Raw genomic sequence first — 22,283 nt, 5'->3', positions numbered from 1 at the left:
CTTTGGCTGTGTAATAGCTTTGGCTGTTTGCCAAGAAGCATGTTTTTAGGCAGCTGGGAAACTTGCATTTCAGGTTTTGACTGTCATATGGCAGCAGCAGCTGAACAAAGCATTATTTGGGATTAAGACAGGAATTAGGTATGCAAGTACTCCTTTGAATTCAGGCCTGACTGGCAAGTCCTTATAACCTTAGTTTCATTTAATTTGATTTTATTTAAAGTAGTCATATTCCTTTCAGAATGAAGAGACATTCAGGCCAGAGACTCTTCGCAAGGGAATACCAGAGAAAAGAAGTAATAACTATAGTTTCATAGTTTCTAGAGTTGGAAGGGACCTGAGCAGATCATCGAGTCCGACCCCCTGCCATGGCAGGAAAGAGTACTGGAGTCAAACGACCCCAGCAAGGTGTACATCTAGCCTCCTCTTAAAGACCCCCAGGGTAGGAGCCAGCACCACTTCTCTTGGAAGCTGGTATAGAACAGGGGCAGGAAATTATTTTGAGTGGAGGGCCACTTCCCAAGTCTTGGCTAGCCATCGAGGGCTGCAAGGGTAGCCCCCTCACTTGACAGGTGCCCCTTCCCCTGGTTACCATCTTTGGACTGGAAGTCCCACCCCCAGCCCCTGACCTTTGCCACTAGAAGTCCTTCTGCTTCCCCCCACCCTCTAAAGTACTCCTTTTAACAAGGGTTTGCCAACTCAGAACCAGAAAATACCATATTATATTCTAAAAATCAGACATTTACTACAATGTTCATTAATTTGATTAATATTTTTGTCCTGATTTACATGTGTTTGGGTAATGTACATAGAGGGGATTGTATGATAGCTTACAATGAAGACTTACTCTTGTTTATTGCAGTGGGTGTAGGTGGATTGATATAGGTGTGTGAGTATGTGGTGTGGGTGAGTATGAAGTTTATGGGGGGCTGAGAGTGTGTGAGGGAAGGGTGACTGGGAAGGGTAGTGGCATATGTGGACAGGGAGGATTTGACAATAGCGCCTCCCACAAGGCAAGCAGAGCCCCCCGCAGCACTCCTGCTGCTTCTGGCCCCGGGTCACTGGCATGGCCCTAGTGCTCCCTCTCACAACCACTTCCCCCCTGTCTGCCACCAGTACCCTTCTGCCCCTTCCCTGTTCCTCCCCTCCCACCGCAGGTTGCTGCTCCAGCACCACATCCCAGCTGCATGGCTGAGACTGCAGGACGCAGCAGGAGCTGGACAGACCCAGCTGGCACTTAATGGAACTAGCCATGAATTGCAGTGGCTGGGCCAGCTCCTGCTGCATCCTGTGGCCCAGTGCTACAGCCAGGAACCATGTGGTGCTGGAGCAACCAGCGGGGGCATGTGTGATGGCCAGAACCAGAGGGATTAATAAGCAATAAATATGTGCTTCTTGGAGGCATTTGGTATTTTGCCTAAACAGGTAATATTAGCTAATATAAAGCTTGTAAATTCATAACCCACAAATGTAACTTGTCTGTCATAAGTTTAACCAAAATGATAAATTAACTGTTTGTGGAACTGACTGGGCCCCATAGGCAAAGCTGTAGCCGCAGTGTTAGCTGACCTAATGGTTTTTTGCTCAGGGTTCAGCCTTGACGATAAAAACTGGATCCAACCGCCTAGCACACCCAACACATTCCAGGAAAGCACATCCCAAGAAAGCATATTCAGAGAAACCTAAAAGGGGTTGGGCTTAGGTGAAGCAATGCCAATTTCAAACCTAAAGGTACTACATTGTAATTTGCTTATTGGATAAACCCGGGTCTGGGTAGTAACCTTTTATGATAATTTTTAACACCTTTCAATCCCATAGGGTAACAGCTATAGGGCAAGATTGTGAGTGGCTCTAAAGCCAACAGATTAGCATAAGACTACGTATAAAAAGTGCGTGCATCAAGTGACCAGCAGGAAGGAGGGAACAGAATGATCATTTCTGTTCTAAACCTGGACTCCGGACTCCTGGTGTGAGTGAGGATCAGATCCTGATCAAGGGACCTTCCCTGGTAATCCCGCTGACACCGTTGATTGAAGACGCCTGACTTCGCTGGAATCACTTGATGTCATATATCTTGACTTCAAAAAAGCCTTCAATCTGGTATTCCACGATCACCTCTTGGCCAAACTGGCCAGTTGTGGCCTTGGCTCCACCATGATCCACCGGCTGGAAAATTGGCTCCGTGGTCAGACCCAGAGGGTAGTAATAGATGGAAGTCACTCATCATGGTGTCCTGTGACCAGTGGGGTCCCGCAAGGCTCTGTCCTTGGACTCATATTGTTCAACATCTTCATTAATGATGTGGATATTGGAGTCAGAAGCGGGCTGGCCAAGTTCACCAATGACACCAAACTGTGGGGCAAAGCATTCACACCAGAAGACAGGCAGGTGATCCAGGCTGACCTGGACAGGCTCAGCAGATGGGCAGACAAGAACCTGATGGTGTTTAATACCCAAAAATGCAAGGTTCTTCACCTTGGGAAGAAAAACCTGCAGCATCCTTATAGGCTCGGCAGTGCTACACTGGCTAGCACTATGGAAGAAAGAGACTTGGGGGTCATCATTGACCACAAGATGAACATGAGCCTGCAATGCGATGCTGCGGCTACTAAAGTGACCAAAATTCTGGCTTGCATCCTTAGATACTTCTCAAGCAAATCCTGGACATCATTCTCCCCTTATACTCGGCCTTGGTGTGGCCGCAGCTGGAGTACTGCGTCCAGTTTTGGGCTCCGCAATTCAAAAAGGATGTGGAGAAGCTAGGGAGAGTCCAGAGAAGAGCCATGCGCATGATCAGAGGTCAGGAAAAGAGACCTTAAGAGGACAGGCTGAGAGCCATAGTGCTCTTTAGCTTGGAAAAGCGTACGCTCGGAGTGATCTGATGGCCACCTATAAGTTTATCAGGGGTGATAAGGGAACATTGTTCCACAGCACCCCAAGGGATGACAAGGTCGAATGGTCATAAGACCGTTTCAGGCTGGGCATAAGGAAGAATTTCTTTATTGTCTGAGCCCCCAAGGTCTGGAACAGCCTGCCATCGGAGGTAGTTCAAGCACCTACATTGAACACCTTCAAGAGCAAATTGGATGCTTAACTTGCTGGGATCCTATGACCCCAGCTGACTTCCTGCCCTTTGGGCGGGGGGCTGGACTAGATGATCTTCCAAGGTCCCTTCCAGCCCTAATGTCTATGAAATCTATGAAAGTCTGTGACAGGCACAGGGGAGTGGTAGCAAGTGGGCATGTGAAGTGCAATGACAGCTGGGCAGGAGTGTTGGGTTCAGATGGTGTCCTGGGGCTAGTGCTGGCAGGGCCCAGAGTGGGGTGGCAGGAGCATAGGGTGGGGGCCAGCAGGGGTCTATGGAGCTGGGCTGGACTGCACCAGCAGGGAGAGGAGGAGTCAGCTCAGCTCCATAGAGCCACTGCCAGCCTGGCCTTGCGCTCCTGCCACCCCATTCTGTGCCCCACTGGCCCTGGCCCCAGCACACCAGTGCAGACCCCACACTCCTACCCACCTGTCGCTGCATTCCACATGCCCACTCACTGCCCCTTCCCCCCGCCTCCTGCTGCTTTCACTGCTTCCCTGCCTGTGGCTCCCATGCTGCCATTCCTCTCCACCCCTCTGCTAGCCACTGTGGCATCACATGGTTCCTGGCTGCAGCTCTGGGACCACAGCAGCTGGCTCGGCCTGACCCTAAGGACTGGGGTGATCCTACGCAGTCCTCCCCTGCCTGCCCCTTTCCCCCTACTTATCAGAATTACCCTTTCCTGCAGACGGAGGCAGGAACAGCCCCACAGTCCCAGACCAGAACCCTCTGCTTGGCACGGGGCTTCTGGCAGGGGGTGCCAGGGCAGTGCAGGGCAGGCCTTGCTTCTGCAGCCACTTGGTCCTGCTGGCAGCATCCCCTGGGTCTTAATGTCCCTGGCTCCTGTCATCTTTTACAGGCAGCTAGGGGCAGATAAATATTAATTTTCTAACATTTTTAGGGGCCCATGGGCCAGATAGAATGGCCTGGTGGGTCAGATGCAGCCTGCAGGCCATATTTTGCCTGCCTCTGCTATAGAAATTGCTATGAAGATCCTAAGCCATCAAAGGAGGCCCTCTCTAGCTGGATTCACTGGGATCAAGAATGTTTTCAGTAGATGGATCACCAGAATGTGGTTGTTATACAGCCAAAAATCTGGGACCATTAACTTTTCACTACACATACAGAGGTAGAGTTGTACAAGTGGGGAGGAAGTAAGTATTATCTGGGACAGACTTGACTGTTATTCAGCAGCAGTCCTCAACTTTTACAGCTCTGACTGCCAGATTTTTCCACAGTGGTAGAAGTAGATGTGATATGTGCAGTGCAGCTGGGAGGCCAAAAATACAAAAATTGGTTGATGTGGAGATTTATAGACAGGAAGATGGGCCGAACAGTTAGTGAACAAAATGAAATATTTGTATTCAGTAACTGTACGTTTGTATGTTATTTTTATATGAATGAGTCTCAAATTATTAAGCAATAGGAAAAATGAGTCACATTTTGTTGGTTTCTTCAGCATTAAAGATGAATGACTGAGAAAAATAAGAGGTAGGAGACTTCTTAGATACAATAGAAAAAGAGGTACAGAAGTGGAGATTATTTTGAGCTATTATACCTCTCACTTAAAAGTGTGATTTTAGGTGCACTTTGTAGAGAGAATGCATACATGACTATCTGTGCTAAAGAAAACATATTTTAAAGAACTTCTTACTGTACTTTATATAATTCCCTGTACCCTGATCACACTGTTACTAGAGCTAGAATGAAAAGCAAATGTAAGAAAACCTTTACAAAATACTGCCTTTAGCCAGAAGCACTCTGTACTCAAACACAGCATGACAATTCCTAAAATTAAACAGCTTTTATTTCAAACTAACAGAATAGACTTAACAAAATATAAATGAGTGCAAATGCTATACAGGCACTCATACACAAGTACCTGGACCCAAGGAAAAGAGGCAGAGTTAGGGCAAACCTATGCCTTTTCAGTGCCTGGCTTCATGGGGCAATTAGCATAGAGGCATAAAGGACAATAGCCTTGCTGTTGCACTAATTCTAACTGGGTGTATTTACATGAAATGCAAGTTGTCTAATTAGCTCAACAGTAAACATCCAGGCATCTAACTGTGCAGCCCTATTAGGCTACAGGAAACTGATGAATAAATACAAGTACTATCCTGCTGTGGAGTTTTTTTAAACACAGCAACACGTGTAGATGCTAACCTGACTGGCTGGGGCACAAGAGTGCTTCAGAGTGGGGGCTGCCTGCTAGCTATCCCTGAACTGAAGTTAGGGTTACCATATGTCCAGATTTTCCCTAACATGTCCTCTTTTTTGGGCCCTTATCCTCTGTCCGGACATGTTTTTCTAAAATGCAAGCAAATATCTGGGTTTTTGCTTTGCCACTGCTTTTGCGCAGGGCTGGGGACAATGGGGAAGCTGACTGGCTGTTGGAAGATCACGTGCTGTGCACATGGGCCGTGGCAGCTCATGGAAGGTGTGTGTGCACGTGCGAGTAAGCTGCTTGGGCAGCAGGGCTGGGAGGGAGCAGGAGCTGTGGGTCAGAAGTGTGGAGTACCAGCAGGACTAGGGGAGGCAGGGGGCTATGGGTCAGGAGTGAGGGGCACTGGCAGGGCTGGGTGGTGTTGGGAGCTGTGGGTTGGGAGTAAGGGGCATTGGTAGGGCTTGGGGAGCAGGGACTGTGGGTCAAGAGTGAGGAATACTGGCAGGGCTAGGAGGAGGCAGGGGTGTGCAAGTCAGGAGTTCAGGGAACTGATAGGGCTAGGGGAACAGGGGGCTGGGAGTCAACAGTGAGGGGTACCGGGGGGAGCAGGGAGCTGCAGGTAAGGAGTAAGGAGCACCAGCAAGGCTGGGGGGTGGGAAAGGGGCTGCAGGTTGTGAGTCAGGGACACTGGCAGGACCTGGGGGGCAGAGGGCATATGACTGCTCCCCCCACACATACCCCTTCACCCCCTCCCCCATATAGGTGTCCTCTTTTTTGAAATTGGAAATAGTGTAACCCTTCTGAAGCATCCTTGTGCCCCAGCCAGCCCCTCCACAGCACACTGAACTGGGCTGGAGTAGCCCCAGGCTGGCAGGCTGACCTCCCAGGATTCCTGCCGGTTCGGGCTGCTTTGACCCAGCGGAATGTGCTGCATTCCCAGGCTATGGCAGGGCACTGTTGGTGCCTGCCACTTAAAGAACTGAGCCAAGCAGCCAGCAGGTACTTAATTGTGGTGGTCATTTTAGATCTTTGGCGGCCCATATAAACAGAGCATTTTGCTGCTGCCAGGCTAGGCAGCAACCTTGCCTGGCTGCAAGGCTTCATGCATCATCCTGGAGGTAAGGGAGGAGCTGTAAGGGAGGGCTAGGAGGCTCCTGGTCCTGGGCATGACCTAAAACTGCACCCTGCTGGGAGTGGGTGGTCTGGTGGGGCTCTCAGTGGTGCAGGAGACCCCAGGAAATACCAAGCCACTTACTACCACAGTGAAAGGCAAGTTGGGGCGCTTTAATAACCCCAGCTCCCACAACCGGGTGGGTTACACCTAGTAGGGCCAAGAAGGTGGACCCAGAAGAGAGAGTGGGTCTAGAGGCTCAGAGGCCTGACTTGGAGTACCCTTGACTGGTCAATGCTGGGGCCAGGATCAGAACGTTCAAAAGGGGCCAGAGGCCCACTGCAAGGGACACCCAGACCTGAGGGCCTGGGGTTCCCGACTGGCCTTGGAAGTGTGGCCAGGGCCTGTGTGGCCAAAGGTCCTGGGGGGACCACGCCCAAGAGGGGAAATGGTTCAGGGAGCTAGGTAGCCCTGAATGACGGATGGAGTAGGCTGCCTGAGTGGAGGGATCCAGTTGGGTTTGGGACTGGAGGATTCTGGAGCCCAGTGTGAGGCAGGTGAGGTTAAGATCCATGGATACCATCTGTGAGGCTTGGGCTGCCTTGTAGGGGAGGAACGGAGCCACAGATGACGCCCCCTGGCATCGGGGTGAGAAATGGGCAGCCTCCCATCTAATTAACATCCTAAGTAATTATTATCAAGGCATGCAGGAAAGAAGGTGGGTGGTTGGCCCACAACAGGTGGGCGGAGCATTAGTAGATAAGCCCCGAGAAGGCCCCCTGTTACACAGGTGCATGTGTAAACATGGCACCCAGGACAATAAATTCTAACACAATGTGCACTGGAGTTTATTGCTGCACATTAATATGCACATGTAGATGTGAAAACTGGTGAGCAATCCAATCCCTACTGGACCCAGAACCAAGCAACAAGAGAAAGTGGCATGTAACTATGTTTGCTCCCTTATCCTTTGATCTCATTCTAAACAGAGCTTGGCTAGACCACTACTTCTGAGTCAAAAAAGCAAAATACTTCACAATTGTCTAAAAGAACTGAACCAAAACAGTTTTGGAGAATTCAGTTAGCTCAGACGAGTAGGGTTAGTTAAGTCTCCCTCCCCCCCCCCCCAACCCAATAACCAAATCCAATGCTAGTTGGCTAATACTTGACTGAAATTAAATTAATAGCAGTAGTAGTGATGCACCATTGCAACCAGAGATAATGATTTATTTAATAGCAAATGTTTACCTACAGCCAATAGAGAAGCAAAGAAATAAGCATTGTGACCCTTTCTTTGTTTTTTGTTTTTCATATTACATACAAAGATTTTGTATTGTTCATCACACTAGTCAAGCAAACTGAGTATACGTTCATGGGTGCCTCATCAACAGTCAAAGTATATCATGTGACAAAGGTCCCATTTTTGAAGCACAAAACTGTAACTGTGAATAACAGATGCAAAGAGCTATACCTTGTAGAACCTAATTAATTTATACTATGACTAGGATCGGAGGAAAGAAATCTACCTTAGAGAGTCATATAGCTATGCATCACAGAAGTACTATCTAAATGCTTTCCACATAAGATCAACAGCACAGTCTCTGTTGGACTGCATACAGTATCCATCATTACTCCCTTTTGGGAAGTAAAGTTCTTATTTGGAGTAGAGGTTTCATTTTATTAACTTTCTTTTTTTGCTAGGGAGAGAAAAAAAGTGTTGGCATTGTATTATTCTTATTGTTTATTTTCATAAACAGTAAAACTATGGATTTGTCTAATCTCCTCTGAACTTTGTTCCATAAACTGGATCCCTTGATTAAAAATACTATCTCTTGTTCTCATGTGTTTCCTCTTGGATTTTGTGAGCTACATCATACCAATGGCATGCAGATATAGTGGTGGCTTATATATCAAAGACTTATTTGTGATCTGGTAGGGTCTTATGCCATTAATCACTGAAATTTTGGATCAAAGCCTTCAACTTGCATCAGAAGTTAACTAGGAGCAAGTGGAGGGACCTGAGCATGGTCCTGACATACTCACAACTGCTGAAGTCAGGAAGAAAGTGGACTGCCCCATTTTGTAGTAACTGGAGCTTGTGCAATCTTCACATTCATCTTCAGATGCTATTATGTGCAATGTTCCCCCTAAGGAGTAGCTGTCTGTGAGTGCACCACCTTGGTCCAGCATGGGACACGTACTGAAGGAGGTCGGGGGCTGGGGGCTGGAGCTGGGCGTGGGCTCCGGGGAAGTGCTCTGCTCCCCCGCATCCGGGCTGCATTTTGCCCACCCCAGTTTAAAGTGATGTCAGTGAGTAAAAGAAAACTGCAGCCCTGCAGAGGAAAACAGATGATATGCAAGGTTCCCTCTAAGGTGTGCGCATGCGTGGCCACACACAACCAAAAGTCGAGGCACATGCAGCCTTTTCAAGGCCATGCACTGGGAGAGGAGCTGAAAGTAAGCTCCTAGGTGAGGTGGGGGTGGGAGCCTGGTGTGGGCTCTGCCGGCTCCAAGAAAGTGCTCCGCTCCCCTGCATCGCCTCGGGGAGTTAGAAGGCATAGCAGCAGGGCCAGGGAGCAGAGCAGTGTCCTGGAGCCGCCAGAGCCTCACTTGGGGCAGGCTGCGACTCCCCCCTGAGGTGTGGGAAGGCAGGGATAGAGGCTAGGGTGGGGGGCTGGCACAGGCTCCGCAAGGCAAAGCAGGGGAGCAGAGCACTTCCTCAGAGCTGGTGGAGCCCAGCCAGGCTCCTGCCCCCACCTCTCCTAGGAGCTTACTTTCAGCTCCTCTCCCAGTGTGCGGCCTTGAAAAGGCTGCGCGCGGCCAGACTTTTGGTTGTGTGCAGCTGCGCACGTGCACAACTTAGAGGGAACCTTGATGTGTGTGTGTGTGCATGTGCGTGCAGGTAAACCACACTCAATTCTCATATATATGCATATGCTGTGCTGGCTTTTACTCCTCAGACCTAAAGAAGGTCTTGCATTCAAAGCTTGTCTAGCTCTATCCCAAGTAGGCAGTTGGTCCAATAAAAGATGACACCCTAAGAAATCCTTGCCTCAGTACAATTATAGTAATTTAACAGTAATCCAACCTGAAGGCTATGACTGTATGGGCATTTTTACATGCATTTTGGGATGTGGTGCCGGGAGCTTTAATTAGTGAGCCACACTAATTAAAAGCACCCATACGTCACGTGCATCAGCATCCCCACACTGAGAAATGGCAGTGGGGCTCTTTGAATTAAAGCTCATTGAACGTGTTTTAGTTCAAAGAGCCCTGCTGCCATCTGTTCAGCATGGGGACACCTGATACATGTGACATGGAAGGCTGCCAGAGCACATCAATTTCCCTGCTCAAGCAGACTCAGTTTAATGGAGTCTGCTTCGACGCACTGGATTTCCAGCTTATCAGAACAGGATCCCCATGCACATTTACGGGAGCCCTACGAGTCAGATGCCAGTCCAGAAAGGACCAAAGTTTCCAAGAATGATGGAAGTGAAATGAGGCATTTTTATATACTGGTACTGGCCACCCAGAAAGTCAAAAAGGGCACATGGGGCTTTGTACCACTGACTACTTGGTGAGGGGTGCATGCGTTAAACAGGAGGAGGAAATAATAACATGGCCAGTTTTCACCAGCTTCACCATTGTCTTGCACAATTCATGTAAGACAGAAGTTGCATGGTTGAGAATAAGATATACAGTGGAGTGTCATTGCATTGTTGGCAGCTGAGCTAATAGTATCTCACTATCTCCCCCCAGTGGTATCAAGTAGATACTGAGAAGTGAAGATAATAAGAATTCCTACTGCTGAAGACCTGTAGAAAGAAAGAACCATTACTGCTCTGAGTGCAGCTGGAGAAGAGCAGCTGAAAGCACGAGAGAGTTGGGCATCTTCTCCCCCTAGATCATGTAATATTGTTTGCAGTATCCTGTGGCCCACCACAGCCAGGTACACAAGAGAGGTCCAAATTCTAAACCAAGCACACATACTTTTGATTTCAAGGGTGAAATCTTGGCTTCATTGAATTCAGTATCAAAATTCCCATTGTTCTCAATAGGACCAAGATTTACCCCCTCCCCTCATTTAATAGTATTTAAAATTAAAATATATTCTTGAGTGTTTCAAGACCCTGGATGATTACCATGCATTTTCATTTTATTCCACTTGTTCTTTATTCCATGTTCACACCAGTGAATGAAGGCACAGTACTTGAAATAACTGGAAAATAGCTTGGAGTTCCATATTTAAACCAGTGAAAAACTTTAAATACCAACTAGTAAGAACACATAAATGCAGAAAGCTGCTCCACACGTGGCTACTGCTTCTTGATAAAAACCCTATCATCCCATTCCCTTTTCAACACATATCCCAACAAGAATCAGGAAGCCAGTGACAGTTTTGAATGAGTGTGTCCAGAATGTGTAGACCAGAGACAGTTATGAAATAAACTACTTCTTCAGCAAGTCTAAGTACCAGGTACAATGTACTCTTCTTATATGTAAACTAGATAAGTGCCTAAGTAACTCAACTGAATGATAAGATGCTACCGCTCACTTTTTAACAAACACAGGTTAAAGAGTATAAACTATGTAAATGCATAGGAACTTTTTGGCCAGTATCTACCTTGTAACATACTTGAGCTCTGTTTAACTGGACAACTGGTGAAACTGACTGTGTGAGGTCAATTTGAAGGCTGCTATTGTTACCTTGTTTCTCAGTGCTCCTTGTGTTCACAAGTCTAAATGGAGTGCAACAAGTTCCGTGCAGGTTATGCTTCCTGTTGTCAGAATGTGTTTACATTTTGTTCAGATAATACCAGTGCTGCTACTGGTCCCATTGGCCCCAGCACAGCCACCATTACACCGTGCCAGATCAAGCCGATCAAGCCCACAGTCCAGATCTGGCCTGGGGCATAGGGTAAATTTGATACTCCTAAATTAAAGAGAGTACACCCTAATCTAGTAACTGTCCTGCTGCTTTTATACTGTGTGGATTATTACAACTTGAACAAGTGCACCGTAAAAAATGTCTAACTCTTTAAAGTACATGACACCCTTGACTCTCACTATATTCGAGCAGTTTGCTATAGTCACCCAATGGCAAACCAAGGTACAGGCAGAAGCCAGTGGGGAGCAAAAGCATTTATAAACAGATAAAGGTCATTCTGATTTCAGAGTCATGCCATTTGTCTTATATCGTGCTCAAAGTGGTTTTCAGAAACCGAAAGAGCTGGTCTTTGCTGATTTATAATGGGTGACATTCAAGATGTCTAAATGAAATACCATGTTTTGTGCCTCTGCCAGAGTTGATGACCTATCTGGGACAGGTCCTTGCATATCTGTACATGGCTCGGGTATTAGTTCATGTACCCGACTGTGAAAGGATCAATTCTTGAAAACTTATATACAGAATGGGAAGTGAACCCCCCCCCCCCAAAAAAAACCCAACAACCCCAAAACAAAACAAATCCAAACAAAGAAACAAACAAAAAACCCACCAACCTACCAGTACTAATTGTTTGTTTCAGAATTCAGTTAGAGCTGGCTACCAACAAATGGACAGGGCTCATACTTTCTGTAGACTAAGGCCCATCACAAGACTTTCCAGGAACTCAAATTATAGCTGACGTTGGTCTTAGAATTATTTTCCCCACAGGGTGTTACTTTTACACACATTTGCAAAGTAGGGGTTAGAGTTCTGCTTGGACAGAAATAGTGATGTCTGTAAATTACGTTCTCTAAAATCTCCTGTTGACAAGGAGACATTATCCCGCCATAGCAGCCAATGACTTGGCCTCAGCTGTTCATGCCTTAGTCATAACCCTGTGTCTGGACTAGAGCAGTGAAAGATTCCTGGGCATTGTCGCACTCCCTAGAAAACTCAAACTAGAATGAAATGCAGCAACACAACTTCTTGACAGTACAGACCACTTGGAGTTGATCAAGTCTTTCCAGTGCTCAACACACTCAATTCTCATAGTATATGGAGTCAAAAGCAAATTCTTGATCCTTACATTCAACTGTCTTGGGCCAAGGATACCTGAAACCATCACCTGGAGATTCAGAATGGAGTCTGTGGTCTGCTTATTAGGCCAACTGAAGCTGTCTGTAGCAGGCACTAGGGTGCTTGCTACTGGCAATGGTGATTCGGGCTTAGCTGCCACTCACCAGGGCAGCACAGGTAGGCATTGCTAAGGCAACTGATTGGGTCATCTGACAGGAAGGGGGCAGGGCCTGGCCTTTATAAACAGAGAAGGCTGAGGCCAGAGTCAGTTCCCCTCTGGCAGCTTCAAGAGCAGAAGCTCTGTTGCCGAGCCGAGCCAAGCCCTGTGGGCTCAGTAAGAAAGCCGGATGGCTTGAGAATGGGTTGTGCGTTGGCACGTGGATACGGGGTGGAGGGGACCCTGACAGGGATATGAATGAAGGATAGCCAGGTTGGCTCAAGATTTATGTTGTAGCCGAGGGGCTTTGCGTTTTGTTTGGTTTTGGTTATTGTTACAACCGGAGGACCGGGCGAGGCTGTAGGGTTGGAGGAGGCCTCAAGGGAGCTCCCCGGTACAGGGGGGAAGTTCCTAGCGCCAGTGAGGGCACGGTATGAGAAGCCCAGTGGGGCATAGGCCTGAGAAGGTGGGTCTGGGGCCAGGTAAGGCTGAGGCCGCCTGAGCCCCGAGCAAGGAGCCCAGTGGGCACAGGACCCAAGGAGGGGTCTGGGGGCCAGGTAAGGCTAAGGCCACCTGAGCCCGGAGCGCGGGGAGCATGAGCGAGGCCCCAGTGAGCGCAGGGAGTGCGTGAGCGCAGAGGGACAGGCCCCAGTGGGGTGCTGTCTGTACAGGAGAAGCCCCAGGTGGGGGCGAGCCTACTGAGCAGGCCTCGGGTGGGGACGAGCCTATTGAGCAGGCCTCGGGCGGAGGCGAGCCTATTGAGCAGGCCCTGGAAAGGGGGTGCGTACATAAAGGCAAGGCCCAGGGAGGGCGGCAGTACAAAGGCCGGCCCAGAGCTGGGCGCAGAGAGACAAGCCCCAGTGGGGCACTGTCTGTATGGGGGAGGCCCCAGAAGGGGGCGAGCTTATCAGGAGGCCCCAGTAGGGGGCACGTACATTGAGAGGCCCTGGGGAGGAGCCCTAAGAGCAGACATCTAGGGACACGAAGGCCCGGGGACGGCGAATATAGAGGCAAGGCCCAGAGCGGGCAGCGGTAGAAGGGCAAGGCCCCGGCGCGGGTTATGCGAACAAGGGAGACAGGCCCTGGTGCAGCAAGGGCCGTGAGAGAAACGAGGGGGGCACTTGTTACATCGAGAGGCCCCGGGAGGGGGTGCGTACATTGAGAGGCCCCGAAGTTTGGGGGCAGTGAGAAGCCCCAGAGCCAAAGGCAGGGGACAGTGAGGATCCCAGAGCCAAAGGAAGGGGGCCAGGGAGGAGCCCCAGAGTTAGGGGGCAGTGAGGGCCCCAGAGTTGGCACGGGCAAGAAATCCTGAAACAGGCAGTGTGGGATTAGCCAGAGGACGTCCGCACAGCAGGGCAATTGGACAGAGCCCTGGTACAGCAAGATAACTATGCCAGAGAGGGAAGAAGGCAGCCTCCCTTTGAACAACATACCAGCAAGACGTGGCGGGCGAGATAGAGGGTGCGTTTGGGACCCAATTTTGGCACGGTAGGTAGGGGTGCTAGGGGAGGTCACGGCCCCCTTAAGGCCACCCTGTGACACTGACCATGGCAGGGAAAAATTGTTTTGTACAGGACATGAAGCTCCCTTTAAGACTTTGAAACAGCCACAAAATCTAAGAATCATTTCACACAACACTTCTTTTCATCTGAGTGCAAGATACACCTTTTGGCCTTGTCTTCAATACTCAGCACAGCAGACAAATTTAAAAACAAAACAAACACACATACATAATTTTCTCTTTGGGAGAAAAAGCAGAATGCAAAAAATCTCATATGGTATGTCAGTCACGTTGCTTAATATGATTCTGGAAAATAGTCACATACAAAAATGAGGAGGGTAGTATAAAAACCTGAAGAGAATACTAGAATGTGAGTGAATACTAGCATATATTAATTGCGTACTGTCTAATCAGAAATCATACTGTGTAAAAGGATGCCAGCAGTATCTGTTCTTATCCGTCAATTTGAGTCTTTGCTATATTTGGCAAATTTACTTTACAAGTTGATCATCACTCGTTCAAAGGACTCTATAATTTAAAATTATAATGGGCTTGAAACAACTCCATCCTCCAGGGAAGAAATGCAGGTACCATCAGCAATATATGCGTGATCAATTAAAAGAAAATGTGCCAACAATAGAAGCTACTGTCTGCTGCCATTGGCAGCAATGACTTCAGAAAAAAATTAAGCCATTACCTAGTTTTAGTGCCATAAAGGTAAAGGAACAAATCAGGGGAAGGCCCTGGAAGCTGAACTGTATAAAGATACTATCTTTTAATAGATCAGATCAATGTTTAGAGATAACAACTTTTATCAGAATGCTAGAAATAAATTCTATAGCAGTGCTTAGAAACAATATATAAGCTATAAAAATTCCCATAAATTATTAAATGGAAGCACGGAACACAGGAGTATAGGTCTTTCTTTTGAAGAATATTGATTTCAAACTACCAAATAGTGCCAATAATAGAGAGAGTTAACTGCCTGAAGCATTTAATACATTGAAAGCTGTTCTTGCAAAATTTATTCGTACATGTATTAATGGCTGACAAAATAGCTAATAGTCCCAACATAATTGTCTCCCTGTTCTATGGTAACTTGCCCTGTAGCAGTCATCTATGGGGTTGCCAATCCAAGAAATATTTTTTACTGACAATCGGCAAGCTTTTTACTGACAGCCAAACTTTGTACCAACACTTGTTTTTATTGATATATATTTTAAATAATGTAAATATAACTCTTCTGCTGGGCACTACCCAGCTTCCAAGCCCTAGTTAGAAGGGCTGGGTTCAAATGTAGGGGTTTAACATCAACTATAGTAAAGAAGTTTTGTTGTCAGTAAAAAGTTTGCAGTAAAAAAAGGTGTAGGTTGGCAGCTCTGCTTGACTGAAGCAATGGTTTAAAACTGTATTTCTGTTCGCCTTGCCAAAGGCCCCCTTCTGACACCCACAACCTGACGCCCCTGAGTATGCCCTTCACCTGGCTATCCCTTCTCAGCCTGCCCCCCAACCTTACCCCCTCTGGCCCTACTTCCCACCACAGACCACTAAAGAAGCCTACCTGTGACCCAGCAGTATTACAAACAATCTGGGACAGAGCAGCAGCAGCAGCAGCAGCACACATCTGAGAGAACACTCCCTGCAAGGTGCTGCACTTCCACTCAAATGTCAGGTAGTGTTACTGTGCTCGCTCAGAGCTTCAATTAAATTGCAACTGCTTAGTGTTTTACTGACAGATAAAGGTTGGGGGTGGTTGGACTTTACTACCAGCCATTTTTAGACTGATTTTTTTTTTACTGACAGTAAATTTTTTGATAGTTGGCAACCCATATCATCTACTATATTGTCTAGCCATCCATAGATCAGAGCATGTGTATGACTTGCTAAAGCAGTCAGAAAGAGAAACTATTTCAGGATCTATTTTTTCAAGTCAGGTAAGAATTATTTCAGTTTAAATTTGTGAATAAAATGATAATAGTTTACTTGCAATATTTATTTGCGATGCACAATTTTAAGAAATGCATATGTGAGAGTATTTTCAGAAATGCATAAGTGAGAGTATAGAATATATTCAAAGAACTATGAAATTTGTCTGGTTTTTTTTACTATAGTACACAGAAACACAACCAGTAATAACAGAAAGAGATTTTGGTGATATCATGATGGCCTCTATGACTATATTTTAAAAAGTGAGTCATTTCATTTAGGTGGTTTAAAAGTGACCTCAGAAACTACCTAGGAATGCAAGCTGTTACACATAAAAGAAAGAAATACCACTCCATCTATTTTACTTTATTTCAGAATTTAAAAAGCTGTTTTCTGACTGATAGATGACAATGCAAAATGCTGGCATAATGAAAGTGAATGTGTCCAAGACTAAAACAGTGAGAAATCAAATTTTATCTTGATACATATATTCCCCTTTTCCATATCTGGACATCTCCCAAGATTTTAAATTAAAAATGAAACCAACTCTCTCTCTCTCACTCTCCTTAAAAGCCTGTAAGAGAAACAGCATGGTTGGTTGGTTTGTTTGGCTGTCTCTGTTTGTGTATTAAAAGGCAGACTGGTAAGGATATTTAAGAAATTAAGTTACATTTTATTTATGAGAGAGGATATTTTTAGTCATTTTTCTCTTGTATAGGAGCATGGAATGATGTAAGATTTTGAAAGGGGGGTGGATATGATGTGATGCATCATTGCATGTACTGTAACATATTTTTTTCCAGTTAAAAAGGACCTAGAACTTTCTAAATATGCTAGGAGCCTAGGGCAACAGAATTCAGTTTAAGATTGAAGGAAAAAAAATAAAAATTTATTGGAATGTGCTATATTACATGTTAAGTATGAAAACACAATGAACTTGAGAAATAATCATGTCATTAGAATTAAATTTACATCTCTTATTCAGATTCATAAAACAAAATCTAACCTTGACAAAATCTAATCTTGAGTGTCTTGACAATATAGTCAACATTTCACTAACAGTTCATTCCAAATCTGAATAAATATTCAACATGACCAATCCACTGGGATGCTTTTCACTCATTGTTGAACAAAGCCACATTTTAAGTCTCCGCCAAGGATTTTCTGTGATATTGTTTATTGAACTAGCTCAATTGGAGAGATGCTGGACAAGGTGACTTGCGAAAGGGCACTTGATGTCCAAAAGTTTGTTTAACAACTCTCCAAACTATAGTGCTGGTCTAATAACACAGAAGAACCTTGCCACAATTAAATAGTAACATGACTGAGTCAGATCTATAAGGTGTGGGACTGCAACAAGCACTACAGGAGTGTAATGAAGAGGGCTGCAAGAAGACATGGATTTGGGACACTTTAAGTGCTGCAGTTGAAGGCAAGCCAGGGCTTTCACTGCTGCTGCTCTTCATGCAGTTGCAGGGAGTTGGGGAGTAGAGCCCAACTAGCTATGCACATGAGGAGCTGAACGCTAAAGAGCTTGGCTCAGGACTCTGTGCTGCTCACCTCTTCCCTGCTGACCAGTGTCAACTGTCTGCTCCCTCATGGCAGCAACCACGCAGGCACAGTAAGGGGAAAGGGGCCAGGACTTTTCCCAAGAGTAGCATCGGCCCTAGACCTGTGGGGCACATCCCCATGAGTAGGAACGCGTATTTCTCCAGGAACAAACAGCAGTGGCACAACAGGTTGGGTAGGGAAGGTTGGGTCAAGCACCTGGGCTGGTCCCAGAAGCCTTAGCTGGGGTACTGAGGGCCTCCAGGGGCCGAAGCCATAGCAAGTTGGCATTATGGAACCTGGCTGGCAGCCAGGGTGGCTCAAACTGGCCATGCTATTGTTTCTGGCAGTGTAGAACGTGCACCGCCCCACTTTTTAAAGGCATGGGTGCTCCTGATATCAAAAGCGCCCCCCATGCTGAAAATTAACAGCTTGGGGAACACCTGCATATGTGATGTGTGCAGTGTGTGGCACCATAGATGGATCTGTGGTGTTGCATACCACATGTCTGGGCTCATCTGGACACACCCATGGATCCCAACTTGGGGCTCTGTACTGCTGTTCCTCTGTTTCTGCTGGCTTCAGTACCAACACTTTACGCTCCATGACAGTAGCCTTGTTGGCCATGTGGAAGGGAGGGAGGAGAAGAGGATAGGACTTTTTCCCAGGAACTGCATGTGTCCTGGACCCCAGGAGCCATCCAAGGCTCCTTACTCGTTATCCTATCCCAGTGGTTCTCAAACCTTTTAGACACAAGGCACCCCATGCAAGATTTTAGAATTTAGTGGCACATTTTAAAAACAAATATAAATATAATATGAATACAAATGTTAAATTATTAATGAATGTAGAAATACAATTAGTTAATAACATAATAAGATAAAATGTAATAATACCCCTTTAAGCTGCTCCCCCAGGCTCTGCATGGCCCTGTGCACATTTGCACCTGAACATGGATCCCGGTCACTGCGGGGGACTAGGAAGCAACAGGGCAATTAATGGCTTTTTTTTACCCCCTTCACGTGATCCCTCCTGAACTCTAGCCCTTAAGCCAAAATGGACAGAACCCAGGTACACCCATGCAATAGAGATGTGGTACCAGGCTCCACATGTGGCACATGAAGGACATTAAGGGGTTCGGAGGGGCAGGAAGCGGGTGCAACAAAACATGAGGCACAAGGAAGAGTACTCCCTCCAAGCTTCTAGTCTGTACTGAAGGGACAAGTGCAACTTCTGCTGCCACAGTTCTTCCCTTGGGTTCACATGCTGGGATCCAGAGACACCCGCAGTCTTGGGAGCATGAGAAAAGTTGGGGGATGAGCTGAGGGATGAGAATCACTTCCCTATCCCTTTTAAATCTTTCCACCTATCCCTCCCCTCCAGTTTCCTTTTTACAAGCTTCCTCTTCTTCCACTTCTGTCCCTCCAACCCAGTCTGAAATTGTGCTGGCCGTTCAGGTTCTCTCAGTGCAGCTGACAATGTAATTGTCTGGGTGAAATATAGTTATCTGGGGGGATCAGAGCAGGCAAGTTGATGGAGGGCTTTGAATAGTGTCAGCACAGAGGCCTTGGACAGAAAATCAGATTCAACAGAGAGTATACTAGCTCATGCTCTGTCACTAACAAGCTAATGTCCCTAGCTTGAGCTGCTGAATAAAAGGGTTTGTGGTTTTTAGACTACGTGGAGCTTTTTTCAGGGTGTATGGACTCATTTCTATATAGAGTGAGTTGCAGTAAAATGTCATAAAACATATGGATCACATAACTAGGTTTGTGCCCAACTGGCAACAAGTAATGGGTAGGCAACATAATCTGCTACATACACAGAAACATTATAATAAAAGAAAATGTTTTACATACTATTACAAAAGCAGTGAAATGTATATTGACTGAAGCCATAGAGATTATAAAAACACACACTTAACTAAAAGAAAAGCCCAAGACAAACCTGAAAACAACCACGCAAATGAAAGAAAACAAGAAAGGAATGCAAGGCCTAAAGGATGTATACATAATATTTTAGGATTTATAGAAAATGTTTAAGGATGTATAGAAAATATTTTATGAAAACCTGGAAAAGCATTGCAAAAACTCTTTATTATTCAGAGGTGCAAATATACACAAACCTCATTCTTTCATTTTCATACCAAGCAACAAGAAGAGGGAGATAAAACTAAAGGTCATGCATTTACCCACCAGGGCCTCTAACAGGTTTATGAAGGGTTGTGATGATCAGAACCCCTAAGTCCTCTAGGTCATCAGTCACTCATCTCTGTTTGATGACTTGGTCACTACTCTGGCTGAATGTTTAATAGTCTTTGTGCCCTTGGAATGGCCCTTCAGATTTTAGTAACTCATCTGCTGGTTGGAGAAACCAGGCCCACCCACTCCTCTAGTTTCCAGCCAAGGATACGAGTAGAAAATACCTTAAGTTGGTTTTCTTTGTCCCTTCCTGCTCCCCCAAGCTGTTTCCTAATTCAGCTTTCTCTGGGAGGCAATGTCCTTCCTTCATCTCTACAGAACCTCCTCCTCAGTTCCATGGGCAACTCTTCCCATAGGCAGCTCCCCTACCTCAATCAGTCTTCTCACCTCCCCCTCTGAGGCATAACCTTTTTATTCCCAAACCACTGTATAGCATACAATTAGTCCCCAAGGAAGTGGGGAATTAAAACTCTCTATTGACCCTATATCAATAGGCATAGTATGGAATTCATATGCCCATAACACCCAATTAAAAATATTTTTTTTCAGTTCTCAAATAAACAGTTAAAATATCATCTGCTATCATCAAAGTAGGGCAGGAGACTTAGCTATACATCTTCCAAGTAAGCCAAGGTCTGGTTAAGTCTCCTAGCACTGTATTAAATATCTTAACCATTGGATATTTGGCACAATTCTGTTAAAAAAAAGGAAGTAGTTCCAGGGAAGAACAAATGGATAAGTGAAGGGATAGGAAGAGAAGATAGAAATACTTGTATTTTTAAAAGTGTTGACCAATTATTTTATTTGTTTTGTCCTCCACAACACAGAAATTTGTAGAGATTTTCTAAAGAGAGAAGAGTCATTACATTTTAGGAATTCAGGTAGATCTTTTATTACATGCATGATTTGGGATTTGATCCACAAGGATACATGCACAACAATCCCCCAAACCATACACTTCACTCTTAGTTTCTCTTGTTGAAAAAAAAAAGGTAGTTATTAATAGAGGCAATTTACAGAGACTTTCCATGAAAGAGGAGGAGCCCTTATGTGATCATATGAAGAGGCTAAGGGACAATTAAAATCCAGGCAGATCCAGGGGCAATTACAAAGCAGTCCCTTTTCCTCTTTGTACCTGATTTGGAATTTTATAGAATTAGCTCTTACTGAATTCTAAGAATGAACAAAAATAATCAAAGAACTCAAACTTCATGAGTTATTTGATCGTAATCATTAGGATTATGTAATTAGTTTCAAGTAATAGAGAAAAGTTTTCTGTGGAAAAGCTGATGCTGAAAACCTTCACTGAATAGGCAAGAAATACTGTAGGTAGGATGGTCACACATATGCCGTCTCCTCTTCACCTTGATCTAGTACAGGGGTGTGCAAAATATGGCCCAGGAGCTGGATCCAGCTCTCTAGGCACTTTCATCCGGCCCACAGGTGCTCACCAATTAATTGTACCCCACCCAGTGTCCACAAGGGTGGGAGCAAGGGCCCACATATATACACCCCATCCCAATATACCCTCTTGCACCTTGCTCCTACCCTCAAGGCGGAAGGGCCCCAGCCAGTCAGCATGTAGCTTCTGGGTGGGGTTGTTGCTGCCACTGCTGCAGCCACCAAGGGACCTGCTCAGCCTCCCACTGGGCACCAGGTAGGGAAGCAGCAGGAGAGAGGGAGCTGCAGCTGGGCTGGGGCAGGAAGTGTGGGGCTGAGGATGGTGGGAGCAGAGCCTCTGGCCAGGAGAGTGGCAGAAGCATAGAGCTTGGGTGGGCAAGGTATGGGGGACCATGGTGAGGTGTGGGGACCTCCTACCCCCCCACATGCACAGCCCCCACTGGCAGCAGCAGCACCAGCAGGCAGTAGGGACTTGTGCCTGGCACATGTGCTGCTGTCTGGCAGCCCACAGCACCAGGGGTGAGAAGCACAGCCCAGTCGGTCTGCCTCTATTGCAGGGGCTCCATGTAACGCATGCACTCACACAGCACCGGAGGAAGCCCCATGCACTGGAGCTGGCTGCCTTCCTCACACCCTGTTGCACAGGTCCCAGGACTCCACCAGAAGTGGAGAGGATCCCTGGCTCCTGCTTACCCATGGAGTCTGGGACCTATGCAACAGGGGGTGGGGAAGACAACCGGCTCCAGCACATGGAGCTTCCCTCAGTGCTGTGTGAGTTCAGGAGCTGTGTATGCACTGCATGGAATCCCCATGATAGAGGCGGGCCAGCTGAGCTGTGCTCCTCACCCCTGTTTGCAGCACTGGCTGGAGCTGCATGCCACTGAGCACCACTGCTTGCTGCAGGTATGAACACACACTGCCTGCTGGTGGTCCTGTTGCCACTTGCAGGGGCTATGTACCATGGGGAGGGTGTGAAGGGTTCCCACACCCCACCATGATCCCTCACACCACATAAAAGCCACACACCCACACCCTGCCCCCACAACCCTGCACATATACACCCAACATAGCCTATTGACCTTCCACAAAGTCTCCACACTCTACCATACACACACACACCCACATCCACACCTCACCATACACCTGCACCCCGCATACTCTACCATACACACACCCCATCCTCCA

This window comes from Crocodylus siamensis, chromosome 4, assembly GCF_052110815.1.
Source record: "Crocodylus siamensis isolate JL-2025a chromosome 4, ASM5211081v1, whole genome shotgun sequence".
NCBI lineage: Eukaryota > Metazoa > Chordata > Crocodylia > Crocodylidae > Crocodylus > Crocodylus siamensis.
Note: the sequence above shows the minus strand (reverse complement) of the source record.